This window comes from Coregonus clupeaformis, unplaced genomic scaffold, assembly GCF_020615455.1.
Source record: "Coregonus clupeaformis isolate EN_2021a unplaced genomic scaffold, ASM2061545v1 scaf1134, whole genome shotgun sequence".
NCBI lineage: Eukaryota > Metazoa > Chordata > Actinopteri > Salmoniformes > Salmonidae > Coregonus > Coregonus clupeaformis.
The window spans coordinates 148,274-171,514 of NW_025534588.1; the positions used below are offsets into that span (position 1 = coordinate 148,274).

Sequence of the window (23,241 nt, forward strand, 5' to 3'; positions counted from 1 at the left end):
ACTATCTCATCAGCCCAGCCAGGCAATTTATAAATTTGATCTCCACTATAAAAAGCATCTAGACATTATCTCACATTTCTTTTAGACTAACATTTAGTTTTCAACAGCAGAGGTTTGTATAAATATTGCTGTCTGTCCGACATTTGCAACATTGTTTCAATATTCAAATTTGATCTCCAGCTGTCGCATAGTAATGAACGTGTCAGGAGTCGGGATGAGACAGACTGGCGGCAGCTTTTCTCAACCAGTCGAAATCATGAATACAAAGAAATATCAATAGAAAACAGGTAAAATGAAACCAAGTGCAGCTAGTTTTCAGTCTTTCCAGCTTCTATTTGAAGTTATTGTGTTAGCTGTGTTGTTGGCTAGCTCCTCTGAACAACAGTGTCCTGACGCGAGAGAGCACATCTTTTTATGCCAGGTGAAATCGTGCATCATTAGCTCATTGTTATGGATGTATCCAAATAAATGTCACTAGAAAACAGCTTAAACAAACACAGCTACTTTGCTGTTATTCTGGCTGCACTGTTTGACGTGACTAAGTTAGCTGTAGTTGGCTAGCTAGCAAGCAAGGGATAAGAACGTTGCCAGCCAGTATGGCAATGGAACATTTAGAACGAACGACTGGGTCACGTCCATAGATACAGAACAAAAAGACTGAACGACTGGGTCGCATCCATAGATACAGAACAAAAAGACTGAACGACTGGGTCACATCCATAGATACAGAACAAAAAGACTGAACGACTGGGTCGCATCCATAGATACAGAACAAAAAGACTTAACGACTGGGTCGCATCCATAGATACAGAACAAAAAGACTGAACGACTGGGTCACATCCATAGGTACAGAACAAAAAGACTGAACGACTGGGTCGCGTCTATAGATACAGAACAAAAAGACTGAACGACTGGGTCGCGTCTATAGATACAGAACAAAAAGACTGAACGACTGGGTCGCGTCTATAGATACAGAACAAAAAGACTGAACGACTGGGTCGTGTCTATAGATACAGAACAAAAAGACTGAACGACTGGGTCGTGTCTATAGATACAGAACAAAAAGACTGAACGACTGGGTCACATCCATAGATACAGAACAAAAAGACTTAACAACTGGGTCGTGTCTTTGGCAACCGAACCGATAGAACGAACGACCAGCCGGCTTGGGTAGCAACCCTAGATTTGTGTCGGGACTATATCTTGTGGAAGGATGAAATAGTAAGAAATATATTCATCAAAATAACGTTTTAAATGAAAATATGTTAATCATTATTTGAATATGTTGGCAACCCGTTGAATACAAGTGATAATGCCCTCAAAGCCGGTGTTTGGAGGATATATTGGCACAGTTTGCCTAACAAAACCCGTGCCAATATATCTTCCAAACACCGGCTTCTCAGGCATTATCACTTAAATACAGTACAGTGGGTATACAGGTGATTTACATAAACATATCTAAGAGAGATGAACAGAGTGCTAATGCAGTATAGTGCAGTTATTTAGTGTACAGTTCAGAGATGGCTTGATGTGGTGTGCATCATAGAGTGTATAGTCCTTTAGTCTCTATGGGCCAGATGGTAGTGTACAGTTCAGAGATGGCTTGATGTGGTGAGCAGCATAGAGTGTATAGTCCTTTAGTCTCTATGGACCAGATGGTAGTGTACAGTTCAGAGATGGCTTGATGTGGTGAGCAGCATAGAGTGTATAGTCCTTTAGTCTCTATGGACCAGATGGTAGTGTACAGTTCAGAGATGGCTTGATGTGGTGTGCAGCATAGAGTGTATAGTCCTTTTAGTCTCTATGGACCAGATGGTAGTGTACAGTTCAGAGATGGCTTGATGTGGTGAGCAGCATAGAGTGTATAGCCCTTTAGTCTCTATGGACCAGATGGTAGTGTACAGTTCAGAGATGGCTTGATGTGGTGTGCAGCATAGAGTGTATAGTCCTTTAGTCTCTATGGACCAGATGGTAGTGTACAGTTCAGAGATGGCTTGATGTGGTGAGCAGCATAGAGTGTATAGTCCTTTAGTCTCTATGGGCCAGATGGCCAGTTGGTGAGGGCTACAGCATGGGGAAAGAAACTGTTCAGATGGGGGTCTATAACATCCAATTACATCGGTTTACAGCAGCTGACAGTTGCAACGTCATTGCTAATAATGCAAACTGCCTTGGTTTAGATAAAGACAAGTTCTGTACAGATGTAGGATCTTAATTGAATCACCTTGTTGCAGTAGAACTAACACTTTTCGTGTATTGGAGGGTTAAAAAGGCTTCTGAAGTTTGTAATTTCCACTTTTCCACCTTTCCCTTTTGAAAAATGACCATTCATTATAATCCACATAATAATTCAAATGTCGTGTTGCTTCAGGATTATTTTCCTGCTGTAGCAAATGGGCTCAAATTAAGATCCTACATCTGTAGCAATATACCTGTCTTTAATGTACATGGCTATATTAGGAGGACAGGATTCTCTTTACACCATTGTTTTTTGACCATTGGACATATTTTATTTACTGCTGTTTAGGCTGGTTGAATGAGTTCAATATGAGAGGCTACTTCATCTGCAAGAAAACAGGCGGCCGCACCAGTTTCCTCATATGAAATTAAAAGTAAGTGTGTAGCCTACGCACTTACAAAATGGCTGTTTAAACTGTGGGACACATTTCTAGGCAACATTAGAAGCCGGATAAATGTGTTGATTTGAAGGAAAGATGGGCAGACTGGTAGGTCTGGGCTGCATACAAACTCTTATAATGTTATAAAGTTAGGTCGCCGTCAGACATTCAATAGACAGAGTCCGCTTGAGATACAGAATCATTTATGGTCCTTTATCCAGTGGTGTAGTGCTATTTATTTAGGGAGATACAGAATCATTTATGGTCCTTTATCCAGTGGTGTAGTGCTATTTATTTAGGGAGATACAGAATCATTTATGGTCCTTTATCCAGTGGTGTAGTGCTATTTATTTAGGGAGATACAGAATCATTTATGGTCCTTTATCCAGTGGTGCAGTGCTATTTATTTAGGTGAGGGAGCGCCAAAATAAATGTAAACAACGTCATCATTTTGTCATATCAAAGTTTGCACCGACAGATGTAGCCTATTGAATAGCCAGCCTAACATTACAGGGCTTGGATCCGCTGAATACACAACTAAGGACTAAATGAACATTCCTTTACAAAGCTAACAGACTGAATTTCAACATCCACCCTCCGCAAAGACAATGTATTCCTCTTTCCATTGTCTATTTCTGAGTCTGTATAGTTTCTGACACTGACTCCAACTGAGGTTCCCAATGTGAGGGGTTTGGAAATAGTATATGAGGAAAATCTGTTTCATAATCAAAATTATCTAATAACTTCAATCTTCTATGGTGGAAGTGTAGATCCCTCCGGAGCTCCCCGCAGTCCACCTGTTTAGGACTTCATATGAAAGTCAGTCCTCTTTCTAGAACCTCACTCTCGGCTTGGTTGAGCCCAATGGGACATTGCTGGTCAACACCTCAAATCGGTTGTGAAGTAGTATGGACATATTGATGGAACAAGGTCACTAAACTGGTGGTTAGACAGGGTAGATCCAAGAGCAGGCCTCTGCTGTCATCTAGAGGGCGTTTCTCTGTACTGCTTGACACATGGAGACTCAATGGAGGCACAGTGCAAAGTGCTCAAAGTAAGGCCCAAACAATTGTTTGTCAGGCTGCGATCTATAAAGCAGTATGTTCTTCAATTAGATGCCAACTAATATTCATACAGGGACAATAGGTGGGGCAGGAGGAAGAATGGTGTTCCTGATTTTCAGAGGAATTCCCCTTATTATTTTAAAGCTTCAGATTGAGATTGTTGTTATTCTCCAATATGTTTTTCTTCAGTGAGCCTCTCTGGATTCTCCAAGGGGAATACTCCCTCTATTCTCCACTAGAGAGTTGGAGCTCCATGCTTTTGCTGGGAATTGTCCACTGTTGGTATACATTTATTTGGTCCCAAAAATACCAAAATAAAAAGGTGTATTTGTCTAGTTTTACCTGAGTCCCCAGTTAGCATCCATGTGGTTCATTTAAAGGTTTCTAAAAACATTGAAAGTACATTTGAAAAATGCACTCCTGATGTTTCACCACTTTCTTCAGACTATGGACAAAAAGTAGCCAAACAAAGCCTATAATAAAGGACTATAAAAAAAAACTGAAGCAAGATTCGGTACAATGTGATGAGTTACTGCTGTGGCATGCAACTGACTGTTAGCGCCACCCTCTGGTTACTGTTGTAAATGGGTGACACCTTGAAGCGTTCCCTGAAGTCTAAACGCCTCTGGGTTCAGAACTCTGTCTCAGTGCCCTGCTACAGTGGTACTGTTCGTTTTGCATGGCCCGGTGCTACGGGGGAGTGGACATTTAATTTAAGGACCAATGGAATGGTCTAAAACGTGCAAAATCTGCTCACCCGGGGAGCCGGCCAATGGAAAACTAATTTACCCAGTCACCGTTATAACTTCATTTCCTTATTTGAAATTGAAAGTCACTTTGTAGCCTACGCAGTTACAAAATGTCTGTTCAAACTGTGGCGCATTTGGAACATTAGAACAGTGGTGGAAAAAGTAAAGATTCCTTAATAGAAAATGACTCAAGTAAAAGTGAAAGGCACCCAGTAAAATACTACTTGAGTAAAAGTCTAAAAGTATTTGATTTTAAATATACTTAAGTATCAAAAGTAAATGTGTAATTGCTAAAATATACATAAGTATCAAAAGTAAAAGTAAAGTAGGAATAATAAAAAATTAAAAGTACTTATATTAAGCAAACCAGACGGCACCATTTTCTTGTTATTTTCATTTACGGATAGCCAGGGTCACATTCCAACACTCAGACATCATTTTAAAAAAGCATTTGTGTTTAGTGAGTCTGCCAGATCAGAGGCAGTAGGGATGACCAGGGATGTTCTCTTGATAAGTGTGAATTGGACCATTTACTGAATGTAAGGAGTACTTTTGGGTGTCAGGGAAAATGTATGGAGTAAAAAGTACATCATTTTCTTTATGAATATAGTGAAGTAAAAGTACAAGTTGTTAGAAATATAAATAGTAAAGTACAGATACTTTAAAGTATTTTTACTTATGTACTTTACACCACTGCATAAGAAGATGGATAAATGTGTTGATTTAGAAAGAAAGACGGGCAGATTCTGCTAGGTAGGCTACAAACTATTATAAAGTTAGGTCGTCATCACAGTAGGTTTGAGCTACAGTATGATGACTTACCAACCTGATGGTCTCCGTTGGAAATGTTGTGGAAAATGTTGTACACTCAGTGTATTAAAATATGTAACATAAACAACAAATGATATGCTCAGACACACAAAATACATCTGGTTTCAGATCTAGAAGATTCTCCTCTTCAATAGTAATATCATCAATTCTGACCAGTAACTTACCTGGGGTCAAAGGTCCCTGATTTATCACTAAAATGTATAGGATGATCCATAGAGATGTCACTCTTCATGCACAGATTACTTGGTACTGGAGAGACTGATCTCAGAGTTTGGTTGGAGATTCTGGAAAACATAATAAATGACCATGAAACTAAATTTTTAACTATATCAAAATTATATTTCAATAGATAAAATACATGACATAAAGCATTAAAATATATGCCATTACATAAAGCAACAAACATGCAGCTCTAGCAGGGCAGGAATTTGACGAACTGACTTGTAGGAAAGGTGGCATCATATGACGGTGCCACGTTGAAAGTCACATATGCATCGTTTTTCAAAACATAGTGAACCTGGAGGCAAAAAGCGAACCCCACATTCTAACTAAATGTTGTTTATTAGCACTCAAATCTATCAATGGCATTTTCGGCACAATTTGGTGAAAGCCCCAAAGCGTTCAGAAAGCCTCTGATTCCCATCACTAGTGGACACCCCCATGAGTGTCTTTCAGAACCCCTCCTAAAACCACCTGTTTCGTTTTGGTTGTTGTTAATGACTCTTTGTTAGTTCCTTCTTCTGTTTGAGAGACAATGTTTTATTTAATGTTGAGGAACGTAACAATGTTCATGTGATTAAATTAAATCACCCGACTGTTTGGATATGTCTGTTAGTAAATGTTTTATTTTTAAGAGATCATGAGTAAAAGAGAACAATTGACATTCTAGAATGAGTTGTCACTGTGTTCACCACAACCAACATGCTGCATCTCTGTTTAGGGGTCAGTGGTCTAAAATGAGTCTCTCTGGAGAGAGAGAGGAGGGGGTCCCTGCCTCTAAAATGCGTCTCTCTGGGGAGAGAGAGAAGGGGGGCCCTGCCTCTAAAATGCGTCTCTCCAGGGAACATGACACCAAAGCTAAGAGGTGAGAGGTCAATTTTATGAAGAATTTATTAATTTTATTTACAAAATAAATAGCTATTTTAAGATGAATGCACTTCCTGTAAATCACTCTGGATAAGAGCATCTGCTAAATCAGGAGTTCTCAATCCGGGGTCAGTGGAGGTACTGCAGGGGTTCTGCAGCACCCTGACTGGACTCGTTGCAATGGAAGACATTTGATCAAATTTTCACGACACAAACACTTCATTATTGCCTAATATAATGGAATGCATATTTCTTTAACCAATTCTGATGGTTGTTACAAGCGGAATTTTGACAATATTACCTTTATACCAACACACTCTTCACACCCGTTTAACAACTCTAAATAGCTTTGACATCGTAGGCATCAAGTCCCTTGCCAATAATGTTGCCTACTACGTTGCATACAATGTTCATTTTCATCGAACACATATTTCGCCCTAGATGCCTTCATTTGCCCAATTTATAGCGATGGCCAATTTAGGATTCTTTTTTAACAATGTGATGTTGCGCTCCAAAGGGATAACTTGAAAAAACATGATGTAGGTAATTAAATAATCAAAAGAAAAGCGTGTTTATTATACACTTAGAAAAGAAAGTTCCTTATAGAACCAGAAATGCGTCTATCACTTCCTTAATACAGTGGGGGAAAAAAGTATTTAGTCAGCCACCAATTGTGCAAGTTCTCCCACTTAAAAAGATGAGAGTGGCCTGTAATTTTCATCATAGGTACACGTCAACTATGACAGACAAAATGGAGAAAAAAAACTCCAGAATATCACATTGTAGGATTTTTTATGAATTTCTTTGCAAATTATGGTGAAAAATAAGTATTTGGTCAATGACAAAAGTTTCTCAATACTTTGTTATATACCCTTTGTTGGCAATGACACAGGTCAAACGTTTTCTGTAAGTCTTCACAAGGTTTTCACAAACTGTTGCTGGTATTTTGGCCCTTTCCTCCATGCAGATCTCCTCTAGAGCAGTGATGTTTTGGGGCTGTCGCTGGGCAACACGGACTTTCAACTCCCTCCAAAGATGTTCTATGGGGTTGAGATCTGGAGACTGGCTAGGCCACTCCAGGACCTTGAAATGCTTCTTACGAAGCCACTCCTTCGTTGCCCGGGCGGTGTGTTTGGGATCATTGTCATGCTGAAAGACCCAGCCACGTTTCATCTTCAATGCCCTTGCTGATGGAAGGAGGTTTTCACTCAAAATCTCACGATACATGGCCCCATTCATTCTTTGCTTTACACAGATCAGTCGTCCTGGTCCCTTTGCAGAGAACAGGCCCAAAGCATGATGTTTCCACCCCCCATGCTTCACAGTAGGTATGGTGTTCTTTGGATGCAACTCAGCATTCTTTGTCCTCCAAACACGACGAGTTGAGATTTTACCAAAAAGTTCTATTTTGGTTTCATCTGACCATATGACATTCTCCCAATCCTCTTCTGGATCATCCAAATGCACTCTAGCAAACTTCAGACGGGCCTGGACATGTACTGGCTTAAGCAGGTGGACACATCTGGCACTGCAGGATTTGAGTCCCTGGCGGCGTAGTGTGTTACTGATGGTAGGCTTTGTTACTTTGGTCCCAGCTCTCTGCAGGTCATTCACTAGGTCCCCCCGTGTGGTTCTGGGATTTTTGCTCACCGTTCTTGTTGTCATTTTGACCCCACGGGGTGAGATCTTGCGTGGAGCCCCAGATCGAGGGAGATTATCAGTGGTCTTGTATGTCTTCCATTTCCTAATAATTGCTCCCACAGTTGATTTCTTCAAACCAAGCTGCTTACCTATTGCAGATTCAGTCTTCCCAGCCTGGTGCAGGTCTACAATTTTGTTTCTGGTGTCCTTTGACAGCTCTTTGGCCTTGGCCATAGTGGAGTTTGGAGTGTGACTGTTTGAGGTTGTGGACAGGTGTCTTTTATACTGATAACAAGTTCAAACAGGTGCCATTAATACAGGTAACGAGTGGAGGACAGAGGAGCCTCTTAAAGAAGAAGTTACAGGTCTGTGAGAGCCAGAAATCTTGCTTGTTTGTAGGTGACCAAATACTTATTTTTCACCATAATTTGCAAATAAATTCATAAAAAATCCTACAATGTGATGTTCTGAATTTGTTTCTCTCAATGTGTCTGTCATAGTTGACGTGTACCTATGATGAAAATTACAGGCCTCTCTCATCTTTTTAAGTGGGAGAACTTGCACAATTGGTGGCTGACTAAATACTTTTTTTCCCCACTGTATATAATATAACCTAGCCTACTTTACATAATATACATCTCCTACTTGTTGCAAAAATACTTTCTGAATGTATCAATGATTTCCCCTCAGATAAATCATGCCTGTTTTAGCCCTTCTGTCTACATTCTCAGATTGAAAGACAACAAATAGCCTATATTTAATTAATACAAATAAGTGTGAGACATGGCCTTGTGTTGCTGCACTGTCTATAACTACCTTAACAAACAGTGACTTATTATTATTATTGACAGTTACCATGGAGAAGAGATGTCACAACCAGATGTTCATCTGATTACATTAAATAGCCTGACTGTTTCGATATGTCTGTTAGTAAATGTTTTATTTCTAAGAGATGATTATTAAATGAGAACAAATGTCAATCAAGAATTAGTTGTCACTGTGTTCACCACAACCAACATGCTGCATCTCTGTTTAGGGGTCAGTGGTCTAAAATGAGTCTCTCTGGGGAGAGAGAGGAGGGGGGCCCTGCCTCTAAAATGAGTCTCTCTGGGGAACCTGACACCAAAACTAAGAGGTGAGATTGTCGACAATTTCTTTACATTATTTTTTTCATCAGAAATTATTTATTCTGGGTACCTTCAATATTACGCTTTGAACACACCGACTGCGTAATTGATAAAATAGTATGCAGCATCATCTAAATATGTGTGCAGCAAAAGTTAAACATTCACCTTCTGCTACAATTTCTGTCAACCCGTTTACGCATACAGTTTGACGCATACGTTCAATTAATCCAATTTATGCACTGCAACTGCCTCTGCAACGCAATGCTGCAAGGCAAAAGCAGCGTTCAATTGGAAATGAATGTACTTCTGGTGTACCAAAATGCAAAAACACAGTTACTGTGTTCAAAGCGTTACTGATCTCAGAATTGTAATTAATAGATTTTAGATTTCTAAGAGATGGTGAATAAAAGAGAACAATTGACATTCTAGAATTAGTTGTCACTGTGTTCACCACAACCAACATGCTGCATCTCTGTTTAGGGGTCAGTGGTCTAAAATTAGTCTCTCTGGGGAGAGAGAGGAGGGGGGCCCTGCCTCTAAAATGAGTCTCTCTGGGAGACCTGACACCAAAACTAAGAGGTGAGCTGACAATATTGTTTAAGAATTTATATTCCAAAACGCTATATACAAAGAAAATTCACATTTGTGTTTTTTTCATCAGAAATGATTGCTTATTGGTTGGTACCTTCAATATTTCCATTCTAGATTTGAGATGTGTATGAAAATGTATTTTTTTTGCAAAACACTATATTTACATTACATTTATATATCCAATGTTTAGCTGGAATGGGATGTTCGTATCCTGTATATTTGACTGTGATATGTGGTTGTCTCACTTAGCTATCTTAAGATAAATGCACTTACAGATGCCATATCTTAATTTGACCCAGTTTCTCACAGCAGAAAAATTATCCTGCAGCAACAGGAAATGTGAATTATTATGTGGATTATAATTCATTAACATTGTTTGTTTATGCATAGTCACTTTAACTCTACCCACATGTACATATTACTTCAACTACCTCAACTAGCTGGTGCCCCCGCACATTGACTCTGCACCGGTACCCCCCTGTATATATAGCCTCCCTACTGTTATTTTATTTTACTTCTGCTCTTTTTTTCTCAACACTTTTTTGTTGTTGTTTTATTTTACTTTTTTATTCAAAATAAATGCACTGTTGGTTAAAGGCTGTAAGTAAGCATTTCACTGTAATGTCTGCACCTGTTGTATTCAGCGCATGTGAACAATACAATTTGATTTGATTTGATTTGATTTGAAATCAAGTCTTTTAAAAGCTAAAATACACTACAATATGGCAACTGTATTGTAAGTCACTCTGGGCCCGGTTACGAGTGTTTTAAGTGTATCTTTCCTACAACGGCTGAAGATGTAACATGCATTTCCCACGCACCACGCAGAGAGAACGGTCGCTATGATGACTGAAAACACAACCGTGGGACAAACGAGTGACACATTTCTGGGCAAGGGCGGTCCATTTAAAAATAATTAATTCTTCCCTCACCCTTTGCCCTGCAAGTGTCCACTCATCATACGTCATGATACGTCATCAGAAGTGTCAACTCATCATACGTCATGATACGTCATCAGAAGTGTCAACTCATCATATGTCATGATACGTCATCAGAAGTGTCCACTTAACTTGAGGGCTGAGGGGAGAGGGAGTCTTTTAAGTGTTTGAAACGCTGCCATGGATAGTTTCGAAGTAACATAACCACATGATCAATGACGTCCGAAGCTTCGTTTGGTCTCATGCTTTTTCGAACCATGTGTTGCAAAATGCGAGAGATGTCACTGATTTCGCCCTGGTGCCGGTGCTTTTTTCGAAGCAAAGTCTTTTATTTTTTTTTATTTTTTAGAATGGCGCTAGAGAAGATGGCTGCCGTTTTACAGCCCTCTAACCAATTGTACTATTATGTGTGTTTTTCCGCGTTATTTGTAATTTATTCTGTACATAATGTTTCTGCCATCGTCTCTTATAACCAAAAAGAGCTTCTGGATATCAGGACAGCGATTACTCACCTCGTATTGGACAAATATTTTTTCTTCAACAAGTCTGACGCGAAGGATATCCTACAGACACCCGACAAGGCCCAAATCCCCGTCATTCACATGAGAAAGAGACAGAGATATCGTGGACATAGGTCGGGGTGCCTTGTAAGGATCCGATGGCGAGTGAGTAAACTGCCTCTGCCATCAATCCTATTAGCCAATGTTCAATCATTTGAGAATAAATTGGATGACCTAAGATTATGGTTATCCTACCAACGGGACATTAAAAACTGTAATATCTTATGTTTCACCGAGTCGTGGCTGAACGACGACATGGACAACATACAGCTAGCGGGCTATACGCTACATCGGCAAGATAGAACGGCTGACTCCGGTAAGACAAGGGGTGGCGGTCTGTGTATATTTGTAAACAACAGCTGGTGCACAAAATCAAATACTAAGGAAGTCTCGAGGTTTTGCTCGCCTGAGGTAGACCACACTATTTACCAAGAGAGTTTTCATCTATATTTTTCATAGCTGTCTATTTACCACCACAAACCAATGCTGGCATTAAGATTGCACTCAATGAGCTGTATAAGGCCATAAGTGAACAGGAAAACGCTCATCCAGAGGCAGCGCTCCTAGTGGCCGGGGACTTTAATGCAGGGAAACTTAAATCCATTCTACCTAATTTCAACCAGCATGTTAAATGTGCAACCAGAGGAAAAAAAACTCTAGACCACCTTTACTCCACACACAGAGACACATACAAAACTCTCCCTCGCCCTCCATTTGTCAAATCTGACCATAACTCTATCCTCCTGATTCCTGCTTATAAGCAAAAACTAAAGCTGGAAGCAACAGTGACTCGGTTAATAAAAAAGTGGTCAGATGACGCAGATGCTAAGCTACAGGACTGTTTTGCTAGCACAGACTGGAACATGTTCCGGGATTCTTCAGATAGCATTGAGGAGTACACCACATCAGTCACTGGCTTCATCAATAAGTGCATCGATGATGTCGTCCCCCACAGTGACCGTCGTACATACCCCAACCAGAAGCCATGGATTACAGGCAACATCCGCACTGAGCTAAAGGGGTAGAGCTGTCGCTTTCAGGCGCGGGACTCTAACCCCGGACCTTATAAGAAATCCCGCTATGCATTCCGACGAACCATCAAACAGGCAAAGAGTCAATACAGGACTAAGATTGAATCGTACTACACCGGTTCTGGCGCTCGTCGGATGTGGCAGGGCTTGAAAACTATTACAGACTACAAAGGGAAGCACAGCCGCGAGCTGTCCAGCGACACAAGACTTCCAGACCAGCTAAACCACTTCTATGCTCGCTCCGAGGCAAGCAACACTGAAGCATGCATGAGAGCACCAGCTGTTCGGATGACTATGTGATCATGCTCTCCATAGCCGATGTGAGTAAGACTTTTAAGCAGGTCAACATTCACAAGGCCGCAGGGCCAGACGGATTACCAGGGCGTGTACTCCAAGCATGTGCTGACCAACTGGCAATTGTCTTCACTGACATTTTCAACATGTCCCTGACTGAGTCTGTAATACCAACATGTTTCAAGCAGACCACCATAGTCCCCGTGCCCAAGGACACTAAGATAACCTGCTTAAATGACTACCGACCCGTAGCACTGACGTCTGTAGCCATGAAGTGCTTTGAAAGGCTGGTCATGGCTCACATCAACACCATTATCCCAGAAACCTAGACCCACTCCAATTTGCATACCGCCCCAACAGATCCACAGATTATGCAATCTCTATTGCACTCCACACTGCCCTTTCCCACCTGGACAAGAAGAACACCTACGTGAGAATGCTATTCATTAACTACAGCTCAGCATTCAACACCATAGTGCCCTCAAAGCTCATCACTAAGCTAAGGACCCTGGGACTAAACACCTCCCTCTGCAACTGGATCCTGGACTTCCTGACGGGGCCGCCCCAGGTGGTAAGTGTAGGTAACAACACATCTGCCACACTGATCCTCAACACGGGGGCCCCTCAGGGGTGCGTGCTCAGTTCCCTCCTGTACTCCCTGTTCACCCATGACTGCATGGCCAGGCACGACTCCAGCACCATCATTAAGTTTGCCGACGACACAACAGTGGTAGGCCTGATCACTGACAACAATGAGACAGCCTATAGGGAGGAGGTCAGAGACCTGCCCGTGTGGTGCCAGGATAACAACCTCTCCCTCAACGTGACCAAGACAAAGGAGATGATTGTGGACTACAGGAAAAAAAAGAGGACTGAGCATGCCCCCATTCTCATTGACGGGGCTGTAGTGGAACAGGTTGAGAGCTTCAAGTTCCTTGGTGTCCACATCATCAACGAACTATCATGGTCCAAACACACCAAGACAGTCGTGAAGAGGGCATGACAAAGCCTATATCCCCTCAGGAGACTGAAAAGATTTGGCATGGGTCCTCAGATCCTCAAAAAATTCTACAGCTGCACCATGGAGAGCATCCTGACTGGCTGCATCACCGCCTGGTATGGCAATTGCTCAGCCTCCGCCCGCAAGGCACTACAGAGGGTAGTGCGTACGGCCCAGTACATCACTGGGGCCAAGCTTCCTGCCATCCAGGACCTCTATACCAGGCGGTGTCAGAGGAAGGCCCTCAAAATTGTCAAAGACTCCTGCCTTCCTAGTCATAGACTGTTCTCTTTGCTACCGCACGGCAAGCGGTACCGGAGTGCCAATTCTAGGTCCAAAAGACTTCTCAACAGCTTCTACCCCCAAGCCATAAGACTCCTGAACAGCTAATCATGGCTACCCGGACTATTTGCACTGCCCTCCCACCCCCACCCCCCACCCCATCTTTTTATGCTGCTGCTACTCTGTTAATGATTTACTGTATGCATAGTCACTTTAACTCTACCCACATGTACATATTACTTCAACTACCTCAACTAGTCGGTGCCCCCGCACATTGACTCTGCACCGGTACCCCCTGTATATATAGCCTCCCTACTGTTATTTTATTTTACTTCTGCTCTTTTTTTCTCAACACTTTTTTGTTGTTGTTTTATTTTACTTTTTTATAAAAATAAATAAATGCACTGTTGGTTAAGGGCTGTAAGTAAGCATTTCACTGTAATGTCTGCACCTGTTGTATTCGGCGCATGTGACCAATAAAATTTGATTTGATTTGATTTGATTTTTTCAAACACTGACCTCCACTGGACACCTTATTTACACATTTAGTTTGATGTCTTCCAGTTTGTAGCCCCTGAATGGGAGCTCAGCAGGTAGGGACGGGGATTGGGATCAGACATCAACATAGGCACAAGATTGAATCCCTGCTATAGTTGAACAATTATTTTCCGTGAAACTGCACTATTTTCCCATTGTTGTTTAAATAATGTGTTTTATTTAGTGTAGCCTATGATAATATTATGTCGTTAGTATCCTAAATAATACCACATATGCATCGTTTTTGAAAACATAGTGAACCTGGAGGCAAAAAGCGAACCCCACATTCTAACTAAATGTTGTTTATTAGCACTCAAATCTATCAATGGCATTTTCGGCACAATTTGGTGAAAGCCCCAAAGCGTTCAGAAAGCCTCTGATTCCCACCACTAGTGGACACCCCCATGAGTGTCTTTCAGAACCCCTCCTAAAACCACCTGTTTCGTTTTGGTTGTTGTTAGTGACTCTTTGTTAGTTCCTTCTTCTGTTTGAGAGACAATGTTTTATTTATTGTTGAGGAATGTAACAATGTTCATGTGATTAAATTAAATCACCCGATTATTTGGATATGTCTGTTAGTAAATGTTTTATTTCTAAGAGATCATGAGTAAAAGAGAACAATTGACATTCTAGAATGAGTTGTCACTGTGTTCACCACAACAAACATGCTGCATCTCTGTTTAGGGGTCAGTGGTCTAAAATGAGTCTCTCTGGGGAGAGAGAGGAGGGGGGCCCTGCCTCTAAAATGAGTCTCTCTGGGGAGAGAGAGAAGGGGGGCCCTGCCTCTAAAATGCGTCTCTCCGGGGAACATGACACCAAAGCTAAGAGGTGAGAGGTCAATTTTATGAATAATTTATTACATTTATTTACACAATAAATAGCTATCTTAAGATGAATGCACTTCCTGTAAATCACTCTGGATAAGAGCATCTGCTAAATCAGGAGTTCTCAATCCGGGGTCAGTGGAGGTACTGCAGGGGTTCTGCAGCACCCTGACTGTACTCGTTGCAATGGAAGACATTTGATAGAATTTTCACACAACACGACCACTTTGCCTACTCTTCATTATTGCCTAATATAATGGAATGCATTTATTTTTTTTACCAATTCTGATGGTTGTTACAAGCAGAATTTTGACAATATTACCATTATACCAACACACTCTTCACACCCGTTTAACAACTCTAAATAGCTTTGGCATCGTAGGCATCAGGGTCCCTTGTCAATAATGTTGCCTACAACTTTGCATACAATGTTCATTTTCATCGAACACATATTTCGCCCAGATGCCTTCAATTGCCCAATTTATAGCCATGGCCAATTTATGATTCAATTTTTAACAACGTGATGTTGCGCTCCAAAGGGATAACTTGAAATAACCTGATATAGGTAATTAAATAATAAAGTTAGATATATTTTTGGGTTCAGTGAAGAAGAACCTCTAGAGTTCTGATCAACGAAAGGTGAATGTTTTGAGGATGTGAACCCAGCAGCCCTCCAGTGGTCAGATCAAGCCCGCCCGTTTTTTCCAGCGCCCGGCCCGTGATTCGAACCAGCCACCTTTCTGCCATAGGTCCAACTCCTGCCACTGCTCCAACTCCTTAGCCGCTGGGTGAAAACCTGAGTTTATCTTCAGAAATAAGCATGAGTTAATCTGCCAAACCGAAGATAAAATGCTATGCATTCATTTATACCCATAAGAGTAAAATGTCTTAATTCTCAGCACTTATACGACCAATTTTCTACTCTGAGATACTTTGTGGATATGGGCCCAGATCTCAAAATATTGTTATAAAAAAAACTTTGAATGTTTGTTTTACATATAAAAAATAAATAAAATAATATTACTAATGTAAGCCACTGTAAAGACTGGGTTTAGTTTATTGTGTGGCTCTGCTCATGTCCGCGTTCTGGAACTGTCCGCGTCCACGTACGGTTTGGCGCCAAGCATATTGTCCAGTTACGCGCAGAGTGGGCTGAGGTGATCTTGGGGAACAATGACGGAGTTCGGAATAACGACGGAGCTTGTTACAGTGTTGAGACGCCGAAGTTTGTTGTTCAATTTGCTTTTTGGTCAGGGACAGTATGAGTGTAGCCAGATCCTTTTCACTCGCTATCCTTGTTTCATCTTGTGGTTCACCGGATTCGTCATCATCCTCGAGGGACAGACGAAAAACCTGCTAGCTAGCCAAGCTAGTCGGTACAGCTAGCTAAGCTAGCTACTCTACCAGCAGCATCCTAGTTATCCTAGCTACCACTACATCATCACCGACTTCCTGCATTTCTTGTGGACCGATGGAGCTCCCGGGTTGTTTCTTCCACCTGTTAAATACCGTGGAGGGCTTCTCCCTCTCTCATTGACGGATGCTGGCTTCCTACGCTCCCTCTGTGCGGTTCTCCTCTCTTCACTAGATGGACGGTAACTTTAGTGTTTAACCCCTCTGTGTCCAAGGACCAAACTTTTGAATATTATTTTCGGGGCGCCTCAAGTAGGCAGGACACACGACAGTTTTAACATGGCTTTTTTTGCTGATAAAAACGAGTTAATTGCATCCGCCATGGAGCCCAGTTTCATAATATTACCTTCTGTCCCTGGTTATGAAGTAATCGCGAAACAACAGGCCTTATGTTTGGGCATTTTTCACCCTACCAGCTCCTATTAGTTCTATTGAGCTCCGTGACACCAACTCGCCTTCAGAACGTTCTATTCCCAGCCCATTGTTCTGCGTCACAATGCCAGCTTCACTATTGTTATCAATGAGACCTGCCTTCGTTAACCCTGTAGGTTTACCTCAGGTAACTTATTATTAACAAGGTTACGGCTACTTGGTGAGCGTTAACCCTGTAGGTTTACCTCAGCTAACTTATTATTAACAAGGTTACGGCTACTTGGTGAACATTAACCCTGTAGGTTTACCTCAGGTAACTTATTATTAACAAGGTTACGGCTACTTGGTGAGCGTTAACCCTGTAGGTTTACCTCAGATAACTTATTATTAACAAGGTTACGGCTACTTGGTGAGCATTAACCCTGTAGGCTTACCTCAGGTAACTTATTATTAATAAGGTTATGGCTACTTGATGAGCGTTAACCCTGTAGGTTTACCTCAGGTAACTTATTATTAACAAGGTTATGGCTACTTGGTGAGCACAAACACTGATCACCTGAGTACATGTTGTGGTCATTGCTAGAAGTGCAAGTGATGGAAGGCGGATAGCCATCAAACATTAAACATTTTCTGGTCATGGTTATTTTTTTGTGTGTACAATCTAAACAAAACGCATGTCCCTGTCCTCTTTTTCAAGATGTGGCCGATTTTAAACAGCCAGAAGACATTTTTTAATTAAGAAATAACCATTTTTTTGACGACTTGTGGTTTCTAAATGGCTGCTGGGTAATTTGATATGCATCGAAATCTTCGTTAATAGGCATCAAATTGAGCAAATGCTGCGCAGGTTCACTGAGTTGCAAACCAAATGAGTATAATGGGGTGATTGTTGTCTAATCGGGTGGTCTAGCTAATGGATTTGTAGATCTGACGCAGTTGCTACCTCAGATTATGAGCCTAAGCCTAGCAAGTGTCATGAAGTGTCAGTTCTCCTGAGGTGGTCTAAGGCCACTAGAGATCCTGGTTCGAATCCAGACTGTCGTAGCCAGCCGCGACCGGGAGACCCATGACTAAAAAAAATGTAAATGTAATGAATGAGTTATGTAGTACCCACATACGGCCACAAGGAGGAGCAAGAGTGCCATAAACCCATACTGTTTTTTGCCATATAAACCCTAAATCTAACAATCAATCAAATGTATTTATAAAGCCCTTTTTACACCAGCAGATGTCACAAAGTTCTATACAGAAACTCTTACCCTACTTATAACCTATTTTTGCGGTAACCCTAACCCCTAATTCTAGGGTAGGGTAGCCTAGAACACTTTAAGAAACGATTTTAGTAATAATATTATCTTAGTAAATACAATTATAGTATTAAATAGCGTTTTGATTATTTTGTTGTTATTTTATTATATGTATAATTGCAAAACAGAACACTTGATAAATAAGACACATTTGTTTTATTTTTCAAATGTGGTTTGAATTGGGTGACTTAGTAAACTATGTGTGAAAGTCCAACAATTGGCGTGGGGCAGGTTTGAGACTGATCTAATTCACTTTATTTCTCAGCTGCCTCACCAATGTCTGTATGTGAATGAATAACTGTTAATTGCTAAATATTTCCAATAGATGGCAGCATAAGACAACGAAGCATCAGTTATAGGCTACAAGCAGCAATATGATTGACATAAAATATTATGCAACCAAATACTATATGTCCCATGATTTTCTAAGATGGTCACTCATTACTTTAGTTAGCTATATATCTCGTATTAGGCCTGTGATGCTTTTGGAAGAGCAACAAAATAGTGACTATAGCAGGTGTTGAACTCCGGGTAAATAATCACTAGTCAGATGCACTAACCTCAACACTAGTATACATGCATTATAGAAAATGATCTTCATATCTGATATTGGGAGTAAATAACCTCGTAATAGAAAAGACAAGAGTGCATCTTCCAGCCCGCCAATAAATTACATCAAATCAAATCAAATGTTATTTGTCACATACACGTGTTTAGCAGATGTTATAGCGGGTGTAGCAAAATGCTTGTGCTTCTAGCTCCGACAGTGCTGTAATATCTAACAAGTAATATCTAACAATTTCACAACATATACCCAATACACACAAAACTAGTAAGAATGGAATTTAAGAATATATACATACAGTGGGGAGAACAAGTATTTGATACATTGCCGATTTTGCAGGTTTTCCTACTTACAAAGCATGTAGAGGTCTGTAATTTTTATCATAGGTACACTTCAACTGTGAGAGACGGAATCTAAAACAAAAATCCAGAAAATCACATTGTATGATTTTTAAGTAATTAATTTGCATTTTATTGCATGACATAAGTATTTGATACATCAGAAGAGCATAACTTAATATTTGGTACAGAAACCTTTGTTTGCAATTACAGAGATCATACGTTTCCTGTAGGTCTTGACCAGGTTTGCACACACTGCAGCAGGGATTTTGGCCCACTCCTCAATACAGACCTTCTCCAGATCCTTTAGGTTTCGGGGCTGTCGCTGGGCAATACGGACATTCAGCTCCCTCCAAAGATTTTCTATTGGGTTCAGGTCTGGAGACTGGCTAGGCCACTCCAGGACCTTGAGATGCTTCTTACGGAGCCACTCCTTAGTTGCCCTGGCTGTGTGTTTCGGGTCGTTGTCATGCTGGAAGACCTAGCCACGACCCAATCTTCAATGCTCTTACTGAGGGAAGGAGGTTGTTGGCCAAGATCTCGCGATTCATGGCCCCATCCATCCTCCCCTCAATACGGTGCAGTTGTCCTGTCCCCTTTGCAGAAAATAATCCCCAAAGAATGATGTTTCCACCTCCATGCTTCACGGTTGGGATGGTGTTCTTGGGGTTGTACTCATCCTTCTTCTTCCTCCAAACATGGCGAGTGGAGTTTAGACCAAAAAGCTCTATTTTTGTCTCATCAGACCACAGGACCTTCTCCCATTCCTCCTCTGGATCATCCAGATGGTCATTGGCAAATTTAAGACGGGCCTGGACATACGCTGGCTTGAGCAGGGGGACCTTGCATGCGCTGCAGGATTTTAATCCATGACGGCGTAGTGTGTTACTAATGGTTTTCTTTGAGACTGTGGTCCCAGCTCTCTTCAGGTCATTGACCAGGTCCTGCCGTGTAGTTCTGGGCTGATTCCTCACCTTCCTCATGATCATTGAAGCCCCAGACCGAGGTTGATTGACCGTCATCTTGAACTTCTTCCATTTTCTAATAATTGCGCCAACAGTTGTTGCCTTCTCACCAAGCTGCTTGCCGATTGTCCTGTAGCCCATCCCAGCCTTGTGCAGGTCTACAATTTTATCCCTGATGTCCTTACACAGCTCTCTGGTCTTGGCCATTGTGGAGAGGTTGAAGTCTGTTTGATTGAGTGTGTGGACAGGTGTCTTTTATAAAGGTAACGAGTTCAAACAGGTGCAGTTAATACAGGTAATGAGTGGAGAACAGGAGGGCTTCTTAAAGAAAAACTAACAGGTCTGTGAGAGCCGGAATTCTTACTGGTTGGTAGATGATCAAATACTTATGTCATGCAATAAAATGCAAATTAATTACTTAAAATCATACAATGTGATTTTCTGGATTTTTGTTTTAGATTCCGTCTCTCACAGTTGAAGTGTACCTATGATAAAAATTACAGACCTCTACATGCTTTGTAAGTAGGAAAACCTGCAAAATTGGCAGTGTATCAAATACTTGTTCTCCCCCACTCCCCCACATATAGTTAATTAACTAAATGTATGGTGTTTTTGGTTTATGTCAGTTTCATTGTTTGTTATGCTATAAATGGTTATTTTATGGTTGTAAGTGGTAAAATGAACTTGAAAATGTCATATTTTGCAATTCTGAGTAATTACTACTTTAGTAAGGATATCCTTTATTCAGTACTACTGCAGTTACTAAATAATTCCAATAGATGGCAGCATAAGACCAATGAATGACATTTCAGAAGATCAGTTTAGTTTTCTCCCTGGATACACCACCACTCCCCCTCACAGGAAAACTCCTGCACATGCGTTTTCACAGACCTCTGGTCTTGGCCATTGTGGAGAGGTTGGAGTCTGTTTGATTGAGTGTGTGGACAGGTGTCTTTTTATACAGGTAACTAGTTCAAACAGGTGCAGTTAATACAGGTAATGAGTGGAGAACAGGAGGGCTTCTTAAAGAAAAACTAACAGGTCTGTGAGAGCCGGAATTCTTAATGGTTGGTAGGTGATCAAATACTTATGTCATGCAATAAAATGCAAATTAATTACTTAAAAAATCATACAATGTGATTTTCTGGATTTTTGTTGAAGTGTACCTATGATAAAATTACAGACCTCTACATGCTTTGTAAGTAGGAAAACCTGCAAAATCGGCAGTGTATCAAATACTTGTTCTCCCCCACTGTGTATATATATATATATATATATATATATATATATATATATATATATATATATATATATATATATATATATATATATATATATATATATATATATATAACTATTTATTTAGATGGGTGACATTATCTGCCAAAGTAATTATCTGCCCCTGTAGATAAAGAAGAGCTCTCCAGTAGGTGTACCAAAACATTCAAAGGCAATTTTCTCAAAACTCTACAAGTTTATCATCTTTCGAAGCAGAATTACTTTCCCATTGTTCCTCAACTGTAGTGTATGATATACCTTTTTCTAGCTGAGTCTCTACTTTTATCCAATGTAAAAAAATACCATTTCAAATTTTGCTACATAAGACCGAATCGAGCCGGTCGGTCACATTTGACTGTGTAAAACCTAGCAGTCCTACTTATTTCTCTGAGAGTTAGACAGATATATATTATTACTGTGTAAAACCTAGCAGTACTACTCATTTCTCTGAGAGTGAGGCAGATATATAGCATTATGCAAAAAAACATGATTATTTGTCTCTGAAATGAAACCATCAAGTGATAGATTTTAAACAAATACATGTCTGTCATTGAACAACCCCATGCCATGATTAGATGGTGAAAAAAAACACACCAATCTCTTTCATAACTTCTTTAAACAATAAAAGCTAATTTATGAACATTTCTGAAAATGTATATATAGCGTTTTGGAATGAAATTCTTGTTTCTCCATCTGAGCTCAGAGTAGATGAGAGACGTAATGTTTGTCTCTGTTGTGTTGAAGCCCAATCAAGCAGGAGAGACCAGCCTCCTCTGTACCCAGCTGTGTGTCCATGAAGAGTGACAAGTCTATGCATCAACCTATATTCTTCAGAGAGGGAGACTTTTCTAGTGAACAAAGGTAAGAAGAACTCATGGGTCATGGTCAGTGAGTTAAACAACACTGTCTCTAGTCATTTCTCCTCTCCTATTTTCCCATTTATTTTTGTTGTTTTCATAATCCATAGGCTAATCCTTTTTTCCATTTTCATAGTCCTGAAACAATATTAAACAAACACAACATTCCCTCCCTGTGTGTGTGAGTGTGTGTGTGTGTGTGTGTGTGTGTGTGTGTGTGTGTGTGTGTGTGTGTGTGTGTGTGTGTGTGTGTGTGTGTGTGTGTGTGTGTGTGTGTGTGTGTGTGTGTGTGTGTGTGTGTATGTGTGTGTGTGTGTGCACTCCCTGGATGTGGAAATGTAATCTCATGTTTGGCCCCAGAAACCAACAGGAGAGATCAGAGTCAGAGATTCTCAGTGGTCAGTCTTCCCAGAGTCATCAAACAGACCTGGCCTCCATATTCAGTGTATGTGGTCCTGTTATGTACATTTGTTTTTGTTTACCTCAAGTAAAGTTGATCTGTCAATCATTCATTCATGTGTTAATGAGAAAGCATTTAGTCTCTTGCTTAACTTATTGACTTGATTTATTTCAGTTGCTTGAAGAGAATATTATGACATTTGTGAAGAACGAGCTGAAGATGTTCAAGAGGATTCTTAGTCCAGAACTCCCAGAAGGCTTTGAGAGTCAGAAGCAGGATAAGGAAGTGGTGGATGCTGAAGATGAGAAGCAGGAGAGCAGTGCCAGAGAGGGGCTCTGAAGATCACACTGCACGTCCTGAGGAAAATGAACCAGAAGGAGCTTGCTGACACACTGGAGAAAAGTAAGTGCTGTCTGCCTCATGTTGAATGCTGTTTTTTTTTAGTCTTTTTTTTTTAAAACATTTTTTATATTTTTTTACAGTTTTATAACAAACATTTAAAAGCTGTAGCTAAAGTAAAGCTAAAGTAGCTGTGTAACTCAAAGATATTGTAGCAGCCTTACCACAACCCCT

At 40.7% G+C, this 23,241-nt stretch overlaps 1 long non-coding RNA gene across 1 annotated transcript; it reads left to right on the top strand.

Moving 5' to 3' along the window:
* Positions 1-2,546: 2,546 nt before the first annotated feature.
* On the top strand, positions 2,547-22,194 carry LOC123486318. The gene is made up of 3 exons (XR_006659341.1): positions 2,547-2,612; positions 9,026-9,124; positions 22,156-22,194. It is a non-coding gene; the product is annotated as an uncharacterized LOC123486318 (long non-coding RNA).
* Positions 22,195-23,241: the final 1,047 nt, after the last annotated feature.